Genomic DNA, 21,698 nt, shown 5'->3' with positions numbered 1-21,698 from the left:
TGGAGTGGGTTATGGACTTTGGGAAGCCTTCAGGTTGTGAAAGGCAATATATAAATGGGACTTCTGCCTTTCTATCAGTTTGAAGTAGGAACTCTGACTGATTGCAACATTACCCCTGTCAACCCAGGGCACTGAGTCCATTGATGGACCCCAGCTGTTGCCTGGACCATGATCAGCTAACTCTGTGTAAACTGGGGGTTTGGTGTATGGATCTGCACCAAGTGATCCCTTTCGTCAACATATATAAACTGTCTCACTTTGTCAAGCTAGCCACCATGACAGTCACAGTTACACGTTAGCCCAGTGACAGTCACAGTTACACATTAGCCCAGTGACAGTCACAGTTACACGTTAGCCCAGTGACAGTCAATTACACATTAGCCCAGTGACAGTCACAGTTACAAGTTAGCCCAGTGACAGTCACTGTTACACATTAGTCCAGTGACAGTCACAGTTACACGTTAGCCCAGTGACAGTCACAGTTGCACGTTAGCCCAGTGACAGTCACAGTTACACGTTAGCCCAGTGACAGTCAATTACACATTAGCCCAGTGACAGTCACAGTTACAAGTTAGCCCAGTGACAGTCACAGTTACAAGTTAGCCCAGTGACAGTCACTGTTACACATTAGTCCAGTGACAGTCAATTACACATTAGCCCAGTGACAGTCACAGTTACAAGTTAGCCCAGTGACAGTCACTGTTACACATTAGTCCAGTGACAGTCACAGTTACACGTTAGCCCAGTGACAGTCACAGTTGCACGTTAGCCCAGTGACAGTCACAGTTACACGTTAGCCCAGTGACAGTCAATTACACATTAGCCCAGTGACAGTCACAGTTACAAGTTAGCCCAGTGACAGTCACAGTTACACGTTAGCCCAGTGACAGTCACAGTTACAAGTTAGCCCAGTGACAGTCACAGTTACACGTTAGCCCAGTGACAGTCACAGTTACACGTTAGCCCAGTGACAGTCACAGTTACAAGTTAGCCCAGTGACAGTCACAGTTGCACGTTAGCCCAGTGACAGTCACAGTTACACGTTAGCCCAGTGACAGTCAATTACACATTAGCCCAGTGACAGTCACAGTTACAAGTTAGCCCAGTGACAGTCACAGTTACACGTTAGCCCAGTGACAGTCACAGTTACAAGTTAGCCCAGTGACAGTCACAGTTATACGTTAGCCCAGTGACAGTCACAGTTATACGTTAGCCCAGTGACAGTCAATTACACATTAGCCCAGTGACAGTCACAGTTACACATTAGCCCAGTGACAGTCACAGTTACAAGTTAGCCCAGTGACAGTCACAGTTACACGTTAGCCCAGTGACAGTCACAGTTACAAGTTAGCCCAGTGACAGTCACAGTTACACGTTAGCCCAGTGACAGTCACAGTTACAAGTTAGCCCAGTGACAGTCACAGTTGCACGTTAGCCCAGTGACAGTCACAGTTACAAGTTAGCCCAGTGAGTCACAGTTACACGTTAGCCCAGTGACAGTCACAGTTACAAGTTAGCCCAGTGACAGTCACAGTTGCACGTTAGCCCAGTGACAGTCACAGTTACAAGTTAGCCCAGTGACAGTCACAGTTACACGTTAGCCCAGTGACAGTCACAGTTACACATCAGCCCAGTGACAGTCACAGTTGCACGTTAGCCCAGTGACAGTCACAGTTACAAGTTAGCCCAGTGACAGTCACAGTTACACGTTAGCCCAGTGACAGTCACAGTTGCACATTAGCCCAGTGACAGTCACAGTTACAAGTTAGCCCAGTGACAGTCACAGTTACACGTTAGCCCAGTGACAGTCAGTTACACGTTAGCCCAGTGACAGTCACACTTACATGTTGGCCTGTGCGACAATTACAACTACATGTTAGCCTAGTGACAGTCACAGTTATACCTTAACCCAGTGACTGTCACGGTTACAGGTTGCCAAGTGACAGACAGAGATAACAAACCCTGTTGATTCAAAGTTCACTTAAAATGGGACCAGCAGCTCTGAGCCATTTCCCTTTCTGACACAAGTATCTTGTACATACCAGCACTATCTCCGTTTAAAATAGAACATAAAACTTTAGCTTATCCTCCGTCTCGTAGTAATAAAATTGAACTCCACGGCAACACACAGTTGGATTGAAGACCAGGCTCCAGGGACTGATCAGTGCACTCGGACTGCTTACAGATGAATACGTAGTTGCCTGCTATTGATAAGCCAAGGCAGGCATGTAACACATGACCTAACTAGGCAGCCTGCCAAAGAATAAACTCCCTAGGTTCTGGAAACAGCACTGATCAGTTCCCACCGCAGTTAACCAGTGATACAGGGAGTGGTACACGATTCCCTGAGACCTAAAACAGAGAGCAGGCAGTGGCAATGAGCTCAGTTTCCTGCACTTACTCTTGCGGGTTTGGTGATGTGGTCACTTACAACACTGGCTCCTCACCTCTGGGAATTGGACTCCAATCCAGACCAAACCAATGGGTTAAAACTCCCTTCTGTTAGTTGTAACATCCTTAATGAAACAAGTTAAAAGCAATTTAAAATCAGTACCAGTGAAGAAGAAATTTAACCTGTTTTTAAAAAATTTTTCTTTCTTCCCCCATTTTTTTTTTTCCTTTTATACTTTTTTTTTTAAGGTGGCCTTTATACCCCAGGCCCCTTTTACATTCTTCATGATGAGGGGGCCTTTATTCCTCAGGCCCCCTTTATATACATAATTTTAAAATAACTTTATTAAAACCAGATAAATAAACAAAAAACTCAAATTAAAATGCCATTCTCGGCGTCGACAATGCACTCCAGTCCCTGCGGTGCCCACCGGTCGTGGAAGGCCTCAAGCGTACCGGCGGACACCGCATGCTCCTTTTCCAGGGACACCCGGGCACGAACGTAACCGCGGAAGAGGGGCAGGCAATCGGGGAGGACGGACCCCCCCGACGGCCCGCAACCTGGACCTGTGAATTGCCACCTTGGCCAGGCCCAGGAGCAGACCGACGAGGAGATCCTCCTCCCGGCCCAAGCCCCTCCGCACTGGGTGCCCAAAGATCAGGAGTGTGGGACTGTAGTGCAGCCAGAATTTGAGGAGCAGCCTCTTCAGATAATCAAATAGGGGCTGCAACCTCGCACACTCCGTATATATGTGGAACACGGACTCGTCCAGGCCGCAGAAAGTACAGGCGGCCTGGGAGTCCTACTTAAAAGTCTATTGCACGGGACTGCTCTGTGCAGCACCCTCCACCCCAGGTCCCCGATGTAAAGGGGGAAGACTCCCGCGTAGAGAGACCTCCATCGGGGTTTCCCCTCGCCGCCAGATGGCAACGCGGACTGCCAGGGCGTGTCCGGCCGGCTGACGAGGGCGAGGAAGTGGAGAGTATGCAGGAGCAGCCCGTACAGGAAACCCCTCCGCACCGATTGGAATGGCACGGAGGGCATTTCCGAGAGGCGGCTCGGGTTGTGTGGGACCGGCTCCCGAGGAGGGTTTCGGGGCCTGGGTCCGATGAGCAGTTCCGGCCGAGCGGGGGTCAGCTCGGCCGGGATCGCTCCGCACTCCCGAGCCCCCTCGCCACCCGCAGTGAGGGGCGTCCCGGGGGTTTCGGCTACTCCTCCGCCCGCCGGACCGTCCCCGGAGACGGCCGCCCGGACAGCCGAGGCGCTCTCCTCCGCCGGCGGGGGAGCGCCCTGACTGGAGGCGACCATGTTCCAGACTCGGAAAAGATCCCGGTAAAAGACAGGCAACTCCCTCAGAGAGGCGCGGCTAACGGACTCCACTGGGAGCTGCGTGTCGTCTTGAAGGCAGTGACACTGGCGGAAAAAATACGTCGCCAGCGCACACCATCTGGGAGGACACTCGACGTACAGGTATCTCTGCAGGGTCCGAAGGCGGAGAGTCGCAGCCTGGGTGCGGACGCACACCAGCGACTGACCGCCCTCCTCGATAGGGAGACTCAGGACCGCGGCAGAGACCCAGTGTTTCCTCTTGCCCCAGAAGAAATCGACGAGTTTCTTCTGGATCTTGGTGGCAAATACAGGGGGCGGGGCCAAAGTGACCAACCGGTACCACAGCATCGAGGCCACCAGTTGGTTTATGACCAACGCTCGGCCCCTGTAGGAAAGCACTCGGAGCAGTCCTGTCCAGCGCCCCAGCCGAGCGGTGATTTTCGCCTCCAACTCCTGCCAGTTTGCCGGCCAGGCTTCCTCAGCGGGGCTAAGGTGGACTCCCAGATAGAGGAGGTGCGTGGTGCTCCACGCAAAAGGTGTCATCTCCTCCGGCAGGGAGTCCACCCGCCACTGACCAACCAGGAGTCCGGAACATTTCTCCCAATTGATCCTCGCGGAGGACGCGGCAGAAAAGGTCTGCTGGCAGTCGCGCATCCTCCGCAAGTCAACGGGATCTGTGATTGCGAGGAGCACGTCGTCGGCGTAAGCCGAGAGGACGACCCGCATGGCCGGCTCGCGCAGAGCCAATCCCGTCAACCTCCTGCGAAGCAGGCACAGGAAGGGCTCCACGCAGATGGTATACAATTGGCCGGACATGGGTCACCCCTGACGCACTCCTCTCCCAAATCGAAGGGGCGCCGTCAAGGACCCGTTAACTTTGACTAGACACTCTGCGGCGGCGTATAAAAGTCGGACCCGGGCCACGAAATGCGGCCCGAGTCCGAAAGCGCGCAGAGTCCCGAAAAGGTAATCGTGATCCACCCTGTCGAACGCCTTCTCCTGATCGAGGGAGAGAAAGGCGACCGACTGACCAGCCCTCTGGGAAAGATGGATCAGGTCCCGGACCAGGTGGATGTTGTCCTGGATGGACCGGCCCGGGACTGTGTAGGACTGGTCGGGGTGGATCATGTGGGCCAGCACGGAGCCCAGGCGGGTAGACATAGCCCGGGCAAAGATCTTATAATCCGTGCTGAGGAGGGAGACCGGACGCCAGTTTTTAAGCAGGCGGAGATCGCCCCTCTTCGGCAGCAGGACGATGACCGCCCTGCGCCACGAGAGGGGCATCTCCCCGGTCGCCAGGCTTTCCCCCAGGACCCGCGCGTAATCGTCCCCCAGGACGTCCCAGAACGCCCTGAGGAACTCCACGGTCAATCCATCCAGCCCTGGGGATTTGCCCCTCGAGAGCTGGTGGAGGGCGCCAGTCAGCTCCGCCAACGTGAGCGGAGCCTCCAATCTTTCGGCGCCCTCCGGGCTGACCTGCGGCAGGTCCTCCCACAAAACTCTGCGCGCATCCTCGCTGGACGGATCCGGAGAGAACAACGCACTGTAATACGTCCGGACCAGGAGGCCCATTCCCTCCGGATCCGTGATGGAGGATCCGTCGTCGGCCAGCAGCTCGACGAGCTGCTTACGGACCCCCCGCCATTTTTCCAGCGAGTAGAAGAAGGGAGAGGCGCGGTCCAAATCTTCCAGGATCTGGATCCGCGACCTCACGTACGCGCCTCGGGACCCTATGAGCTGCAGGTTCCTCAGCGCGCCCTTCTTCTCTTTGTACGCCTGCCACAGGGCCGGGTCCGCGACGGCATGACCGAGGCGGGATTCCAAGTCGAGCACCTCCCTCTCAAGGCGCCCGATCTCGGCTTCCCGCCTCTTGGTCGACCCCTTCGCGTACTCCTGACAGAAGACGCGGATGTGAGTCTTGCCCACATCCCACCATAGTCTCAAGGAGGGGAAGCCCCCCTGCTTCCTTCTCCAGTCGGCCCAGAATCGACAGAACGAGTCCCGAAATCGCACGTCCTCCAGCAGCCGGTTGTTAAAGTGCCAGTAAGCGGACCCCGCCCGCGTGCGGAGCGGAGTGAACTCCGCCCACACCAGGCGGTGGTCCGAGCACGGCACCAGCCGCATGGAGGCCGCCGAAACGCTGGAGACGTACGCCTGCGAAATGTAGAGGCGGTCGATTCGCGACCCCCCTCCTCCAGACCTCCACGTGAAGGCGCTGGAGTCGGGATGGAGATTCCGCCAGACGTCCACCAAGTTAAGGGAGCTGATCAGTCCCCTCAACTTCTCCACTGACGCTTGGCCGCGCTGGGGACCGGAGCGATCCCCCACCTCGAGGGTGCAGTTAAAATCCCCCCCGAGGATGATGCACTCGCCGCTATCGATGGAGCTCAAGAGAGCGGACACTTCTTCAAAGAAGCGCGCTTGCAACGCGCCGGGCCTGGGCGCGTACACGTTCACAAAGTGGAGCGGCACGCTACCCAGGCGAACGGCGAGGTGGAGCAAGCGGCCCGGCACTAGCTCCTTGACCCCCAAGATCTCCGGCTGAAAAGTCGGGGCCAACAAGATAGCCACCCCACTAGAAATAGGGGTGAGGTGACTCATGTAGACCCCACCCTGCCACTCCAGGAGCCAGGTGGCTTCGTCTCCCGGAACGGTGTGGGTTTCCTGCAGAAAGCTCACCGCGTATCTCCCTTCCCTGAGGAATGAGAGATTGTGAAATCTGCGGTGAGCCCCTCTGCTGCCGTTGATGTTGAGGCTGGCTATGGTTATCTTCATGTCAAAGGTACTTAAAACCCGTCACCAACAGCTCACTGTGAGGAGGGAGTGGAAGTGCACCTGGCCCTCCACTCCCCCAGCAACCCATTGAGGAACACATTAAAACGGCGCCTCTCAACCAGTTTCACGTCCGCGCGCTTGCCCGCTATCTTAAGGGCGGCACGGACGGACTGTATGATCAGCGCCAGATTCGACCAACGGTCGAGGGCCAGCTGAACTTTATTGCGGCAACCCCTGCAAGCCGCGAGGAAATCCCGGAGTTCCGCCGTGGGGATGAGAGGAGATTCGGTGGGAGGCACGAGGGACTCCACCACCTCACTGGCGATGGAATCAAGATCATCCTCCGTGCCCCGCACCGAATCCCCATCCTCCTCCGGGTCGTCACCGCCAGCAGCCGACACATCTACCACACACTGTGGGGCGGACGTCCCGGCCGCGCCAGCTGGTCCCGCCTCCGTCACGATCCCACCCCCAGGATCGATGGCGGAGGAGTCCTCTCTGGGTTCTATTGTGAAACTGGAGCCTGTAGGCACCAGCGGTTCAGGACCCCCCTCCACCTCCGTCCCCAGGGCAATGAGTGGTCCAGGGGAGACAGAAGTTCCCGACTCCGGGAAACCAGCCGGAGCCGAGACCGGAGGCGGAGGGAGGAGGCTATCTCCCGCTCCGCCAGCACCCACAGGCCCAGCAGGTGGGGCAGCATTCTCAGTTATAACTGGGTCGGGTGTCTCCTGGTTGGTGGTGGACTCCGGCTGGGAGGCCCGACCCTCTGGGGCCTCGCCCTCCCCTTCATTCAGGACACCCGACCCAGTAGCAGTGGCAGAATGGGCGGCTTCCCCAGGCTCCCCCACCACAAGCAGGGCCCCACTTACTCCTTCAGGAGGGGCCTCATGTACCGGGGCCATCCCCTCCCCTCCATCCTGAGGAATAGGGAGCACCTGCCCGGACTTTGCAGCCTTGGTGGTGGCGGTAGGGGAAACCTGGGGACCCGAAACAGGAGACAGTTCCCCTCCAACAGATGGGCCCTGCGCCTCAGGGCCCCTTGTTACCTCTGTGGAGGGGTGCCTTCTCCTCTTTTTCCCAGTTGTGTGCGGAGGCTCAGAGACCTCCATATCATCAGAGGCCTCCACCTCCACACTCTCCTTTTTTTTATTCACCCTGGGCCTGAGCCCAGCCCTGGGGCAAGTTGACTTCCCGAGATCGGGCCTTGGGCTGAGCTCAGACTCGGGTCGTGTCACGATATCCAGGGGACGCGCCTCTCGATGTTTATTTCTCCTCCGCGCCTTCCTTCCACTTGGACGGTCACCCCCCTCCCTGCCGGAGGCCGTGAAAACCACAGCCTCCGGTACCGACTGAATGGTATCTGGTGGTGGTGTAGTGGGGGTGGGAGGAGGTGCAGCGTCGCCACCCTGGGCCGCTGAGTTGGAGTTGGCAGCCGGGAGGTTGGGGCAGTTCTTACGAACATGCCCCACCCCCTTACAGACATGGCACCGCACCCCGTCCAAGGTCCAGAAGACGCGGTAGGCCGTCCCCTGGAATTCTACATTGAAGTGGCCCTCTGTCACCTCCTCCCGCGCCAGCTGCATGAATAACTGGCGGCGGAAGGAGTACACGTGTCGGAGGCTGTTCTCCCGAAGACCGAGCGGGACTGGGGTGAGCCCCGTCTTTACCTCCCCCAGATGGTGCAGGTGGGGAAGGAGGAGCTCACCAGGGATGAAGGGTGGGACATTGGATAAAATGAGCCTTTGCACAGTGGCCTCCAGGGGGTCCACTGGCAGAAAGGTCCCGCCCACGGTGAGCCCCTTGCTCAGAGCCAGGGACACCGCCCGCTCGGTCTTCAGGAAAAACACTGCCTTCCCGTACATTTTAGAGGCTGCAACAATGGCCGAAGGGCCGACAACCTCGGCCATTGCTTTCACGCATGCCTCTATAGTCATGTTCGGGTGGACGTAGCTCTTGACCCCATGCTTCGTTGTTAATAAAGCAAACGGTGACGGGGCAACAGGTGCAGCTGCAGCAGCCGCAGCAGCATATGAACGGGAAGGCCCCGCCACCGGCGAAGAGGGGCTTGCCATGGGGTCTAAGAGCTACGTCCACCCCCAAGAAACAAAACAAATTTACACAATTTTTATAAAAAGCAAACTTTAAGCAAGGTGGAGTGGGAGTAGAGGAGGATGGCGTAGGATGGTAAAGGAAAAGGGGAGGATAGGTGATTGAGGCGACTGAGTGGAGGAAGGGAGAGAAAGGCTGAAAAGGATGTTTGTTCCAACTGCCAGTTGGAGCACCTTTATCACAATTAGTCCAAACTTGTTTGTTGTCTTCCAGTTGGGGGAGGCTTCTTCGCCCGGGACAGCTGGAGCCGCCCGGTACTCTCCTCTTCTGATTTTAACAAGACAGTCTTCACCCGGGCAACTCCAGCTGTCCCGAGCAGGCAGTTGGGGTGGGGAGGGAGCTCCCTGTGTGCAAACACCAATACAAACACAGGGGCCCCTACTGGATTTGGCTGCCCCACCCCTGAGTCTTCAGGCCTCTTCTCCCTCCCCCAAACAGTTTAAACTTAATAGTCTTTCAGGTGCCCTGACACCCACCTCTCCAGAAAAATTGCAGCCTTCCTTGATGGTTTCCCTCCACTCTGTATTCACCTTTCTCCAGTCTCTCTCCCCAGTTGCTGCAGTTTCCAGTCTCCACTCTCCTCTCCCCAGTTGCTGCAGTCTCCACTCTCCACTCTGCAATTGCTGCAACACAGGTGCAGCTGCTCCCCCTGATTGCTGGCAGGAAGTGCTCCAAATTGACCAGCCAATCCCAGTGCTGTACCTGTCCTGGGAGTGTTTGATGGGGGACAGTGTCGAGGGAGCTTTACTCTGTATCTAACCCCCGTGCTGTACCTATCCTGGGAGTGTTTGATGTGGACAGTGTAGAGGGAGCTTTACTCTGTATCTCACCCCGTGGTTACAGCTCCCACTGCTGATTGCTATCTGGCACTCTTCTGCTTCAAAGTGTGATAGTGTGCACATCGGGTTGAGACAGGATTGGGTTTGGCTCAGATGTCGACAGTGTAGCACTCCCTCAGCACTGCACCTCCTACAGTGCAGCACTCACTCAGAACTGACCCTCTGGCAATGCAGCACTCCCTCAATATTGTCCCTCTGGCAATGCAGCGCTCCCTCAGAACTGACCCTCAGACAGTGCAGTGCTGCCTCAATACTGCCCCTGTTAATTGTGTATCAGTGTTTTGATTATATGCAGGTGGAGGGTGTTAATTGGGGTCTTACTTGAGCACTTATGAGCAGACACTTACTGAGACTGGTGGAGGGTTTTGAGTGAGGAGCTACATGGTTGTAATCCTTTTTACTCTGCACAATAAATGTGAAACTGAGTAAAGATAGGCTCCAGCATTATCCTTCCACAACAAGCTTTCTGGAATTTAACAGCCTCTCCAACAGTGCGGCACTCCCTCAGTACAGCCCATCCGACAATGCAGCGACCCATCAGTACTGACCCTCCGACAATGCAGCACTCCCTCAGTACTGACCCTCCGACAATGCAGCACTCCCTCAGCACTGCTCCCCTGACAGCACAGCGACCCTCAGTACTGACCCTTCGACAATGTAGCGTCCCGTCAATACTGGCATGTGGTGTGTCAGCCTGGATTTGACGGGTTCCAATCCGTGGAGTGGGGCTTCAACCCATGACGTTCTGACTCTGAGACAAGTTTGATGACCACAGAGTCACAGATGACAACCTTTATAACCCAGTGGGTGCTAAAAGTGATGGCAAAGCCCCCAACCTGCTGCTTCAGCTATGTCAGCAGAGAGCAGAGATTAAATCCCTGCACCTCCTCGTCTGTGTGACTCAGCCTCTGATGAAATTAAAAGTACAAATCAGCTCAATGATTCCAGATAAGCCGGTATTCTTTTTTCAGAAACAACATTACGTCATAAAGTGATGGTAATCTATGTACAGGATATCCAGACACTAAAGACTCACATCCTGCACACTAAATGTTGGCAGCTGAACTCTGGTTCTATAGCTGAGCTTCTGCAACCAACCCGATTATCAAATACCTTCATTTCTAAATAAAAAATAATTCACCTGTAAATGATCCAGAAAAGAATATGTAAATTCTGATCTCGTATATGCAGAAACGTTAGGAGTAGCAGGAGGCCATTCGGCCCATCACGCCTGTGCTAGCTCTTTGAAAGATCTCTCCAATCAGTCCCACTCCCCCCCCTGCTCTTTCCCCCACAGCCCTGCAAATTTCTCCTTTTCAAGTATTTCTCCAATTCCCCCTTTTGAAAGTTACTATTGAATCTGCTTCCACCGCCCTTTCAGGCAGCGCGTTCCAGATCACAGCTACCAACTCTGTGTAAACCAGTCTCCTCATCTCCCCTTCTGCTTCTCACACCTCTATAGAACAGAGCGCAATTGTGAATAATGGGCTAAGACGCCTCCTGTAATCTTGCTCTGGAAAACTGTTGTGAAGCCCAGCTGCTCATCTGTCATGGTCCTGTGAGGCCACTGCTGCAAACAAGCAAAAAACCAGGTAACTGTGGCTGCAACTGGTTATGAATGTTTTAAAAAAAAATTAATTCATGGGATCTCACTGGCAAGGCTCAGCGTCTATTGCCCTTTTTAAAAAATTCATTCGGGGGATGTGCGTCTCGCTTGCAAGGCCTGGCATTTATTGCCCATCCCTCGATGCCCTGAAACTTGGTCTCCTCAGAAGGTTCGAAAGTGTAGGGAAGGCGAGTCAGGTCAGGAAATGGTCACGGAAAGGCGCCTTTCTTGGGCTATTCGAACATAAAGCTTGGGGTAAGAAAGTGTCGTTCAAAGAAAGGACTTGCAATTATAAACCGTCTCACATGTCCTCAGCACATCCCAAAGCGCTTTACAGCATAAGGAGTTCCTTCTGAAGTGTAGCCATTGTAGTGTAGGAAATTCAGCAACCAATTTGCGCACAGCAAGCTCCCACAAACAGCAATGAGATAATGACTAGTTTAGTTTGGTTTAGTTTAGTTTAGAGATACAGCACTGAAACAGGCCCTTCGGCCCACCGAGTCTGTGCCGACCATCAACCACCCATTTATACTAATCCCACGCTAATTCCATATTCCTACCACATCCCCACCTGTCCCTATATTTCCCTACCACCTACCTATACTAGGGACAATTTATAATGGCCAATTTACCTATCAACCTGCAAGTCTTTGGCATGTGGGAGGAAACCGGAGCACCCGGAGGAAACCCACGCAGACACAGGGAGAACTTGCAAACTCCACACAGGCAGCACCCAGAATTGAACCCGGGTCGCTGGAGCTGTGAGGCTGCGGTGCTAACCACTGCGCCACTGTGCCGCCCTAGATCATCTGTTTTTTTTTAGTGATAACTGAGGTATAAATATTGGGCTCAGGACACCAGGAAGAACCTTCCCTGCTCTTCTTCAAACTAGTAAACGTGAGACATTTTACATCCACCTGAGAGGGCAGATGGGGCCTAAGTTTAATGTCCCATCTGAAAGATGGCACCTCAGACAGTGCAGCAGCCCCTCAGTACTTGCACTGGGAGTGTCAGCCTGGATTATGTACTCAAGAGTCTGGACGGGGATGTGAACCCACCGGTTTATGACTCAGAGGCGAGAGAGAGGGAGCTACCCACTGAAACAGGGCTGATTTAATAAAAGCTTAATTAAAAAAAACTGCTGGAGAGACCAAAAAATACTCTGTGGCAACTTGTCTTGAATACTCCAGGCCAGGTTTTGAAAAAATCTCAGTCCTGTAATTCCCATCATGGTAAAGAGGGGCTCTCTGGAATAGGCAGAGTGGAGACAGCTGGGCCGTGTCTGTGAACACTGACAAGATGGAAGGGTGGAGGAGGAAAACAGAGTGTAGCAGACGTGATGTACAACAACGCTCCGCTCCGGTTGATCAACGTGTACGCCCCGGTACAACGCAGCGAGCGGCTGATCGTCTTCCAGCAGCTCCCACTGCTGCTGGCGACGTCCAGGCCGGTCATCCTAGGCGGTGACTTCAACTGCATCATCGATGCGGCTGGACGATCCGGCAGTGACGACAGCAAACTGGACGCTACGTCCAGATTCCTAATAGAAACAGTTAAAGATGCCAAACTGCACCACGTCTTCAGCAAACCTGCAGACGGAGCGCAGCGCAGATACACATGGTCAAGATCGGACGGGTCTGCCCGTTCCAGGATTGACTTCCTGTTTGTGTCCCGTGCTGTCACGGTCGGATCCACCGACGTCAAGCCGGTGTTCTTCTCCGACCACTGCCTCTTACTGGCCGACTGTCACTTACAGGACGACCAGCGGGTTGGCAGAGGGACGTGGAAGCTCAATGCGACACTGCTGACCCCAGAGAACGTTGAGGAACTCAAAAGGGATTACAAAGGTTGGAGGACCGTGAAACCCCTCTTTGAGTCTCCAGTTCATTGGTGGGAAGCGATTAAGGAGAACATCAAGAGGTTCTTCATCCACAAAGGTGTTCAGAAGGCGAGAGAGAGACAGAGGGAACTGTCCCGACTCCAGAAAATTATGCAAAATCTACTCCGGTTGCAGTCAATGGGGGTCGAGGTCAAGGAGGACCTCCAAGAGGTGAAGAGCCAGCAGGCCTCGCTCTTTGCCGAGGAGGCCTCCAAGATCATCTTCCGGTCCAGAGTCCGCTCCATCGAGCAGGATGAGACGTGCTCGCGTTACTTCTTCCAAAAGGTACACAGAGAGAGCTCTGTTATCAGCAGCCTGAAGGAAGAAGATGGCTCGGTAACGTCTTCGCAGTCCGACATACTAAGGATCAGCAAATCCTTTTATGCTGGGTTGTATGACACGAAGCCCACAGACAGCAGAGCCTCCCAGTCCTTCCTGTCATCTATCACAGAGGTCTTAGATGACAGCAGGAGGGAGAGACTGGACAAGCCGCTAACTCTGGACGAGCTGACAAAGGCCGTCGAGTCTTTCGAGACGAGTAAAACTCCCGGGAGCGACGGCTTACCGGTCGAGTTGTACTCGGCCCTGTGGGACTGGGTCGGCCCGGACCTGCTGGAAGTATACGAGAGTATGCTCCTGGCCGGCAGCATGTCAGAATCCATGAGAAAAGGCATCATCACCCTCATTTACAAGCAGAAGGGGGAGAGGGCAGAAATCAGAAATTAGCGGCCCATCTCACTGCTTAATGTTGATTACAAGATTCTGTCCAAAGTCATAGCCAGTCGAGTCAAGTCTGCTCTGGAGCTGGTGATTCACCCCGATCAGACCTGTACTGTAACCGGCAGGAAGATCTCTGATAGTCACGCGCTACTCAGGGATACGATCGCCTACGTACGGGACAGGAGGGTGGACACCTGCCTCATCAGCCTGGACCAGGAGAAGGCTTTTGACAGGATATCGCACACCTACATGATGGACGTGCTTTCCAAAATGGGGTTTGGGGAGGGAATCTGCAATTGGATCCAACTGCTCTACACAAACATCAGTAGCGCAGTCTCAATCAACGGGTGGGAATCGGAAAGTTTCCCGATCAAATCTGGAGTCAGACAGGGCTGTCCTCTGTCCCCGGTCTTGTTTGTTTGCTGTATTGAACCCTTTGCTGAGTCTATTAGGAAGGATGCGAGCATAAGAGGGGTGACAATCCCAGGCAGCGGAGGCACTCAGGTTAAAACCTCCCTGTACATGGATGACGTCGCCGTCTTCTGCTCGGATCCGCTGTCCGTGCGCAGACTGATGAGCATCTGCGACCAGTTCGAACTGGCCTCGGGAGCCAAAGTTAACCACGGCAAGAGCGAGGCCATGTTCTTTGGCAACTGGGCTGACCGATCCTTTGTTCCCTTCACCGTCAGGTCAGATTACCTGAAGGTGCTGGGGATATGGTTCGGAAGGGCCGGGGCGTGCACCAAAACATGGGAAGAGCGAGTAGCCAAGGTACGACAAAAGTTGGGCATGTGGGGGCAGCGATCTCTCTCCATTGTGGGTAAGAACCTGGTCATCAGGTGCGAGGCGCTCACGTTGTTGCTCTACGTGGCGCAGGTCTGGCCCATACCCCACTCCTGCGCCGTGGCAGTCACCCGAGCCATTTTCCGCTTCGTCTGGGGATCTAAAATGGACCGGGTCCGGAGGGACACGATGTTCAAATCTCTGGACAAGGGCGGGAAAAATGTACCCAACACGGCCCTCATCCTGATGACCACTTTCGTGTGCGGCTGCATCAAGCTATGTGTAGATCCCCAGTACGCAAACTCCAAGTGTCACTACGTGCTGAGGTTCTATCTGTCCCTGGTGTTGCGAAGGATGGGCCTGGTCACATTGCCGCGGAACGCTCCGTGCAGTTGGGCGGTGCCGTACCACCTATCCTTCGTGGAGCAGTTTCTGCGGGGAAACACCTTTGACCACCGGTCCATCGGGCAGTGGTCTGCACGGAATGTCCTCAAGGCCCTACGGGAAAAGGAAACGGTGGATCCTGTCGGATGGTTCCCCGAGCAGACCGTCAAAGTCATTTGGCGGAATGCCTCATCACCAGAACTTTCAAACAAGCACCAAGACGTAGCTTGGCTGGTGGTGAGAAGGGCCCTCCCCGTCAGATCCTTCATGCACACCCGAAGTCTCGCCCCCTCCGCACAGTGCCCCCGCGTTGGCTGTGGTGGGGAAGAGACGGTTGCCCACCTCCTCCTGGAATGTGCCTTTGCAAAGCAGGTGTGGAAAGAGATGCAGTGGTTTTTGTCAAGGTTCATCCCAAGCAGCTCTGTAACACAGGAGTCTGTGCTCTACGGGCTGTTCCCAGGGACGCACACCGAGACAAACATCAACTGCTGCTGGAGGACTATCAATTCGGTGAAAGACGCCCTTTGGTCTGCCCGAAACTTGCTTGTCTTCCAGCGCAAAGAGTTGTCCACCACCGAATGTTGCAGACTGGCACATTCCAAGGTCCAGGACTACGTGCTGAGGGACGCACTAAAGCTTGGGGCAGCCACTGCAAAGGCTCAATGGGGAAAGACCACAGTGTAAGGTCCCCCCACCAAGATGGACTGAGGGGCTGGATCCATGGGAAACCCCTCGAACTGTATCGTTAATATTTTCAATTGCTGTAAATGTAAAACTGTAATTGACATGACAATTGTGAAAAGGAAGGGTTGGGAAGGAACTCATGACAGTATTGAAGGAAACTGATCTCCCTTGCAATGTTTGTATTTTTTGGTGCTGTTTGGAAACTGTCTGGCAATGTAATTTTTACAGATGTTTATGAATAAAGTATATTTTGGAAATAAAAAAAAAATGATTGCCGTTCCATTACATTAAAAAATGTAATGATTGCCGTTCCTCCGGCCTGGGTATTCTGCTGTGGGGAGGTAACTTCACCATATCCGAAGTTAAGGAGGTGGTGGGAGGTCGCCTCCTCGTAGCAGACGTGATGTACAACAACGCTCCGCTCCGGTTGATCAACGTGTACGCCCCGGTACAAAGCAGCGAGCGGCTGACCGTCTTCCAACAGCTCCCACTGCTGCTGGCGACGTCCCGGCCGGTCATCCTAGGCGGTGATTTCAACTGCATCATCGATGCGGCTGGACGATCCAGCAGTGACGACAGCAAACTGGACGCTACGTCCAGATTCCTAATGGAAACAGTTAAAGATGCCAAACTGCACCACGTCTTCAGCAAACTTGCAGACGGAGCGCAGCGCAGATACACCTGGTCAAGATCGGATGGGTCTGCCCGTTCCAGGATTGACTTCCTGTTTGTGTCCCGTGCTGTCACGGTCGGATCCACCGACGTCAAGCCGCTGTTCTTCTCCGACCACTGCCTCTTACTGGCCGACTGTCACTTACAGGACGACCAGCGGGTTGGCAGAGGGACGTGAAAACTCAATGCTACACTGCTGACCCCAGAGAACGTTGAGGAACTCAAAAGGGATTACAAAGGTTGGAGGACCGTGAAATCCCTCTCTGAGTCTCCAGTTCACTGGTGGGAAGCGATCAAGGAGAACATCAAGAGGTTCTTCATCCACAAAGGTGTTCAGAGGGCGAGAGAGAGACAGAGGGAAATGTCCTGACTCCAGAAAAGTATGCAAAATCTGCTCCGGTTGCAGTCAATGGGGGTCGAGGTCAAGGAGGACCTCCAAGAGGTGAAGAGCCAGCAGACCTCGCTCTTTGCCAAGGAGGCCTCCAAGATCATCTTCCGGTCCAGAGTCCGCTCCATCGAGCAGGATGAGACGTGCTCGCGCTACTTCTTCCAAAAGGTACACAGAGAGAGCTCTGTTATCAGCAGCCTGAAGGAAGAAGATGGCTTGCTAACGTCTTTGCAGTCCGACATACTAAGGATCAGCAAATCCTTTTATGCTGGGCTGTATGACGCGAAGCCCACAGACAGCAGAGCCTCCCAGTTCTTCCTGTCATCTATCACAGAGGTCCTAGATGACAGCAGGAGGGAGGGACTGGACAAGCCGCTAACTCTGGACGAGCTGACAAAGGCCGTTGAGTCCTTCGAGACGAGTAAAACTCCCGGAAGCGACGGCTTACCGGTCGAGTTGTACTCGGCCCTGGGTCGGCCCGGACCTGCTGGAAGTATACGAGAGTATGCTCCTGGCCGGCAGCATGTCAGAATCCATGAGGAAAGGCATCATCACCCTCATTTACAAGCGGAAGGGGGAGAGGGCAGAAATCAGAAATTGGCGGCCCATCTCACTTCTTAATGTTGACTACAAGATTCTGTCCAAAGTCATAGCCAGTCGAGTCAAGTCTGCTCTGGAGTTGGTGATCCACCCTGATCAGACCTGTACTGTACCCGGCAGGAAGATCTCTGATAGTCTCGCGCTACTCAGGGATACGATCGCCTATGTACGGGACAGGAGGGTGGACACCTGCCTCATCAGCCTGGACCAGGAGAAGGCTTTTGACAGGATATTGCACACCTACATGATGGACGTGCTTTCCAAAATGGGGTTTGGGGAGGGAATCTGCAATTGGATCCAACTGCTCTACACAAACATCAGTAGCGCAGTCTCAATCAACGGGTGGGAATCGGAAAGTTTCAAAGAACAAAGAACAAAGAAAATTACAGCACAGGAACAGGCCCTTCGGCCCTCCAAGCCTGCGCCGATCCAGATCCTCTATCTAAACATGACGCCTATTTTCTAAGGGTCTGTATCTCTTTACTTCCTGCCCATTCATGTATCTGTCTAGATACATCTTAAAAGATGCTATCGTGCCCGCGTCTACCACCTCCGCTGGCAACGCGTTCCAGGCACCCACCACCCTCTGCGTAAAGAACTTTCCACCATTATCCCCCCTGAACTTTTCCCCTCTCACTTTGAACTCGTGACCCCTAGTAATTGAATCCCCCACTCTGGGAAAAAGCTTCTTGCTATCCACCCTGTCTACACCTCTCATGATTTTGTACACCTCAATCAGGTCCCCCCTCAACCTCCGTCTTTCTAATGAAAATAATCCTAATCTACTCAACCTCTCTTCATATCTAGCACCCTCCATACCAGGCAACATCCTGGTGAACCTCCTCTGCACCCTCTCCAAAGCATCCACATCCTTTTGGTAATGTGGCGACCAGAACTGCACGCAGTATTCCAAATGTGGCCGAACCAAAGTCCTATACAACTGTAATATGACCTGCCAACTCTTGTACTCAATACCCCGTCCGATGAAGGAAAGCATGCCGTATGCCTTCTTGACCACTCTATTGACCTGCGTTGCCACCTTCAGGGAACAATGGACCTGAACACCCAAATCTCTCTGGACATCAATTTTCCCCAGGACTTTTCCATTTACTGTATAGTTCACTCTTGAATTGGATCTTCCAAAATGCATCACCTCGCATTTGCCCTGATTGAACTCCATCTGCCATTTCTCTGCCCAACTCTCCAGTCTATCTATATTCTGCTGTATTCTCTGACAGTCCCCTTCACTATCTGCTACTCCACCAATCTTAGTGTCGTCTGCAAACTTGCTAATCAGACCACCTATACTTTCCTCCAAATCATTTATGTATATCACAAACAACAGTGGTCCCAGTACGGATCCCTGTGGAACACCACTGGTCACACGTCTCCATTTTGAGAAGCTCCCTTCCACTGCTACTCTCTGTCTCCTGTTGCCCAGCCAGTTCTTTATCCATCTAGCTAGTACACCTTGGACCCCATGTGCCTTCACTTTCTCCATCAGCCTACCATGGGGAACCTTATCAAACGCCTTACTGAAGTCCATGTATATGACATCTACAGCCCTTCCCTCATCAATCAACTTTATCACTTCCTCAAAGAATTCTATTAAGTTGGTAAGACATGACCTTCCCTGCACAAAACCATGTTGCCTATCACTGATAAGCCCATTTTCTTCCAAATGGGAATAGATCCTATCCCTCAGTAACTTCTCCAGCAGCTTCCCTACCACTGACGTCAGGCTCACCGGTCTATAATTACCTGGATTATCCCTGCTACCCTTCTTAAACAAGGGGACAACATTAGCAATTCTCCAGTCCTCCGGGACCTCACCCGTGTTTAAGGATGCTGCAAAGATATCTGTTAAGGCCCCAGCTATTTCCTCTCTCGCTTCCCACAGTAACCTGGGATAGATCCCATCCGGACCTGAGGACTTGTCCACCTTAATGCCTTTTAGAATACCCAACACTTCTTCCATCCTTATGCCGACTTGACCTAGAGTAATCAAACATCTGTTCCTAACCTCAACATCCTTCATGTCCCTCTCCTCGGTGAATACCGATGCAAAGTACTCGTTTAGAATCTCACCCATTTTCTCTGACTCCACGCATAACTTTCCTCCTTTGTCCTTGAGTGGGCCAATCCTTTCTCTCGTTACCCTCGTGCTCCTTATATATGAATAAAAGGCTTTGGGATTTTCCTTAACCCTGTTTGCTAAAGATATTTCATGACCCCTTTTAGCCCTCTTAATTCCTCGTTTCAGATTGGTCCTACATTCCCGATATTCTTTCAAAGCTTCGTCTTTCTTCAGCCACATAGACCTTATGTATGCTTCCTTTTTCCTCTTAGCTAGTCTCACAATTTCACCTGTCATCCATGGTTCCCTAATCTTGCCATTTCTATCCCACATTTTCACAGGAACATGTCTCTCCTGCACGCTCATCAACCTCTCTTTAAAAGCCTCCCACATATCACATGTGGATTTACCTTCAAACAGCTGCTCCCAATCTACATTCCCCAGCTCCTGCCGAATTTTGGTATAGTTGGCCTTCCCCCAATTTAGCACTCTTCCTTTCGGACCACTCTCGTCTTTGTCCATGAGTATTTTAAAGCTTACGGAATTGTGATCACTATTCCCAAAGTAGTCCCCTACTGAAACTTCAACCACCTGGCCGGGCTCATTCCCCAACACCAGGTCCAGTATGGCCCCTTCCCGAGTTGGACTATTTACATACTGCTCTAGAAAACCCTCCTGGATGCTCCTGACAAATTCTGCTCCATCTAGACCTCTAACACTAAGTGAATCCCAGTCAATTTTGGGAAAATTAAAATCTCCTATCACCACCACCCTGTTGCTCCTACATCTTTCCATAATCTGTTTACATATTTGTACCTCTATCTCACGCTCGCTGTTGGCAGGCCTGTAGTACAGCCCCAACATTGTTACCGCACCCTTCCTATTTCTGAGTTCTGTCCATATTGCCTCACTGTTCGAGTCCTCCATAGTGCCCTCCTTCAGCACAGCTGATATTCTCTTTGACCAGTAATGCAACTCCTCCACCCCTTTTACCTCCCTCTCTATCCCGCCTGAAGCATCGATATCCTGGGATATTTAGTTGCCAATCATGCCCTTCCCTCAACCAAGTCTCAGTAATAGCAATAACATCATACTCCCAGGTACTAATCCAAGCCCTAAGTTCATCTGCCTTACCTACTACACTTCTTGCATTAAAATAAATACACCTCAGACCACCACTCCCTTTGCGTTCATCATCTGCTCCCTGCCTACTCTTCCCCTTAGTCACGCTGACGTCATTATCTAGTTCCTTACAGGCTTTCGTTACTACCTCGTTACTGTCCACTGACCTCCTCATTTGGTTCCCATCCCCCTGCCACATTAGTTTAAACCCTCCCCAACAGCGTTAGCAAAAGCACTCCCAAGGACATTGGTTCCAGTCCGGCCCAGGTGTAGACCGTCCAATTTGTAATTGTCCCACCTCCCCCAGATCCGGTCCCAATGTCCCAAAAATCTGAACCCCTCCTTCCTGCACCATCTCTCAAGCCACGCATTCATCCTGACTATTCTTTTATTTCTACTCTGACTATCTGACTATCTTTCCCGATCAAATCTGGAGTCAGACAGGGCTGCCCTCTGTCCCCGGTCTTGTTTGTTTGCTGTATTGAACCCTTTGCTGAGTCTATTAGGAAGGATGCGAGCAGAAGAGGGGTGACAATCCCAGGCAGCGGAGGCACTCAGGTTAAAACCTCCCCGTACATGGATGACGTCGGCGTCTTCTGCTCGGATCCGCTGTCCATGCGCAGACTGATGAGCATCTGCGACCAGCTCGAACTGGCCTCGGGAGCCAAAGTTAACCACGGCAAGAGCAAGGCCATGTTCTTTGGGAACTGGGCTGACCGATCCTTTGTTCCCTTCACCGTCAGGTCAGATTACCTGAAGGTGCTGGGGATATGGTTCGGAAGGTCCGGGGCGTGCACCAAAACCTGGGAGGAGCGAGTAGCCAAGGTACGACAAAAGTTGGGCATGTGGGGGCAGCGGTCTCTCTCCATTGTGGGTAAGAACCTGGTCATCAGGTGCGAGGCGCTCACGTTGTTGCTCTACGTGGCGCAGGTCTGACCCATACCCCACACCTGCGCTGTGGCAGTCACCCGAGCCATTTTCCGCTTCATCTGGGGATCTAAAATGGACCGAGTCCGGAGGGACACGATGTTCAAATCTCTGGACAAGGGCGGGAAAAATGTACCCAACGTGGCCCTCATCCTGAATACCACCTTCGTGTGTGGCTGCATCAAGCTGTGTGTAGATCTCCAGTACGCAAACTCCAAGTGTCACTACGTGCTGAGGTTCTATCTGTCCCCAGTGTTGCGAAGGATGGGCCTGGTCACATTGCCGTGGAACGCTCCATGCAGTTGGGCCGTGCCGTACCACCTATCCTTCGTGGAGCAGTTTCTGCGGGAAAACACCTTTGACCACCGGTCCATCAGTGGTCTGCACGGAATGTCCTCAAGGCCCTACGGGA

General features: G+C 53.1%; 1 protein-coding gene across 2 annotated transcripts in view; it reads right to left on the bottom strand.

Moving 5' to 3' along the window:
• LOC137355893 (cdc42 effector protein 2-like) overlaps positions 1-21,698 on the bottom strand; it is a 39,389-nt gene that overhangs the window by 8,022 nt on the left and 9,669 nt on the right. The window contains exon 1 of one of the 2 annotated variants that reach the window (XM_068021507.1): positions 2,043-2,320. The exons of the other annotated variant lie outside the window; for it this stretch is intronic. The gene's annotated coding sequence lies outside the window, so the exon portion shown is untranslated. Of the gene's footprint in view, positions 1-2,042; positions 2,321-21,698 lie in introns of those variants that run through there. 2 annotated transcript variants of the gene reach the window in all.

The sequence above is a fragment of the Heterodontus francisci genome, chromosome 44, assembly GCF_036365525.1.
Source record: "Heterodontus francisci isolate sHetFra1 chromosome 44, sHetFra1.hap1, whole genome shotgun sequence".
Taxonomy (NCBI): Eukaryota; Metazoa; Chordata; class Chondrichthyes; order Heterodontiformes; family Heterodontidae; genus Heterodontus; species Heterodontus francisci.
The sequence above is the reverse complement of the archived record's forward strand: the minus strand, read 5'-3'. Positions and strand labels throughout refer to the sequence as shown.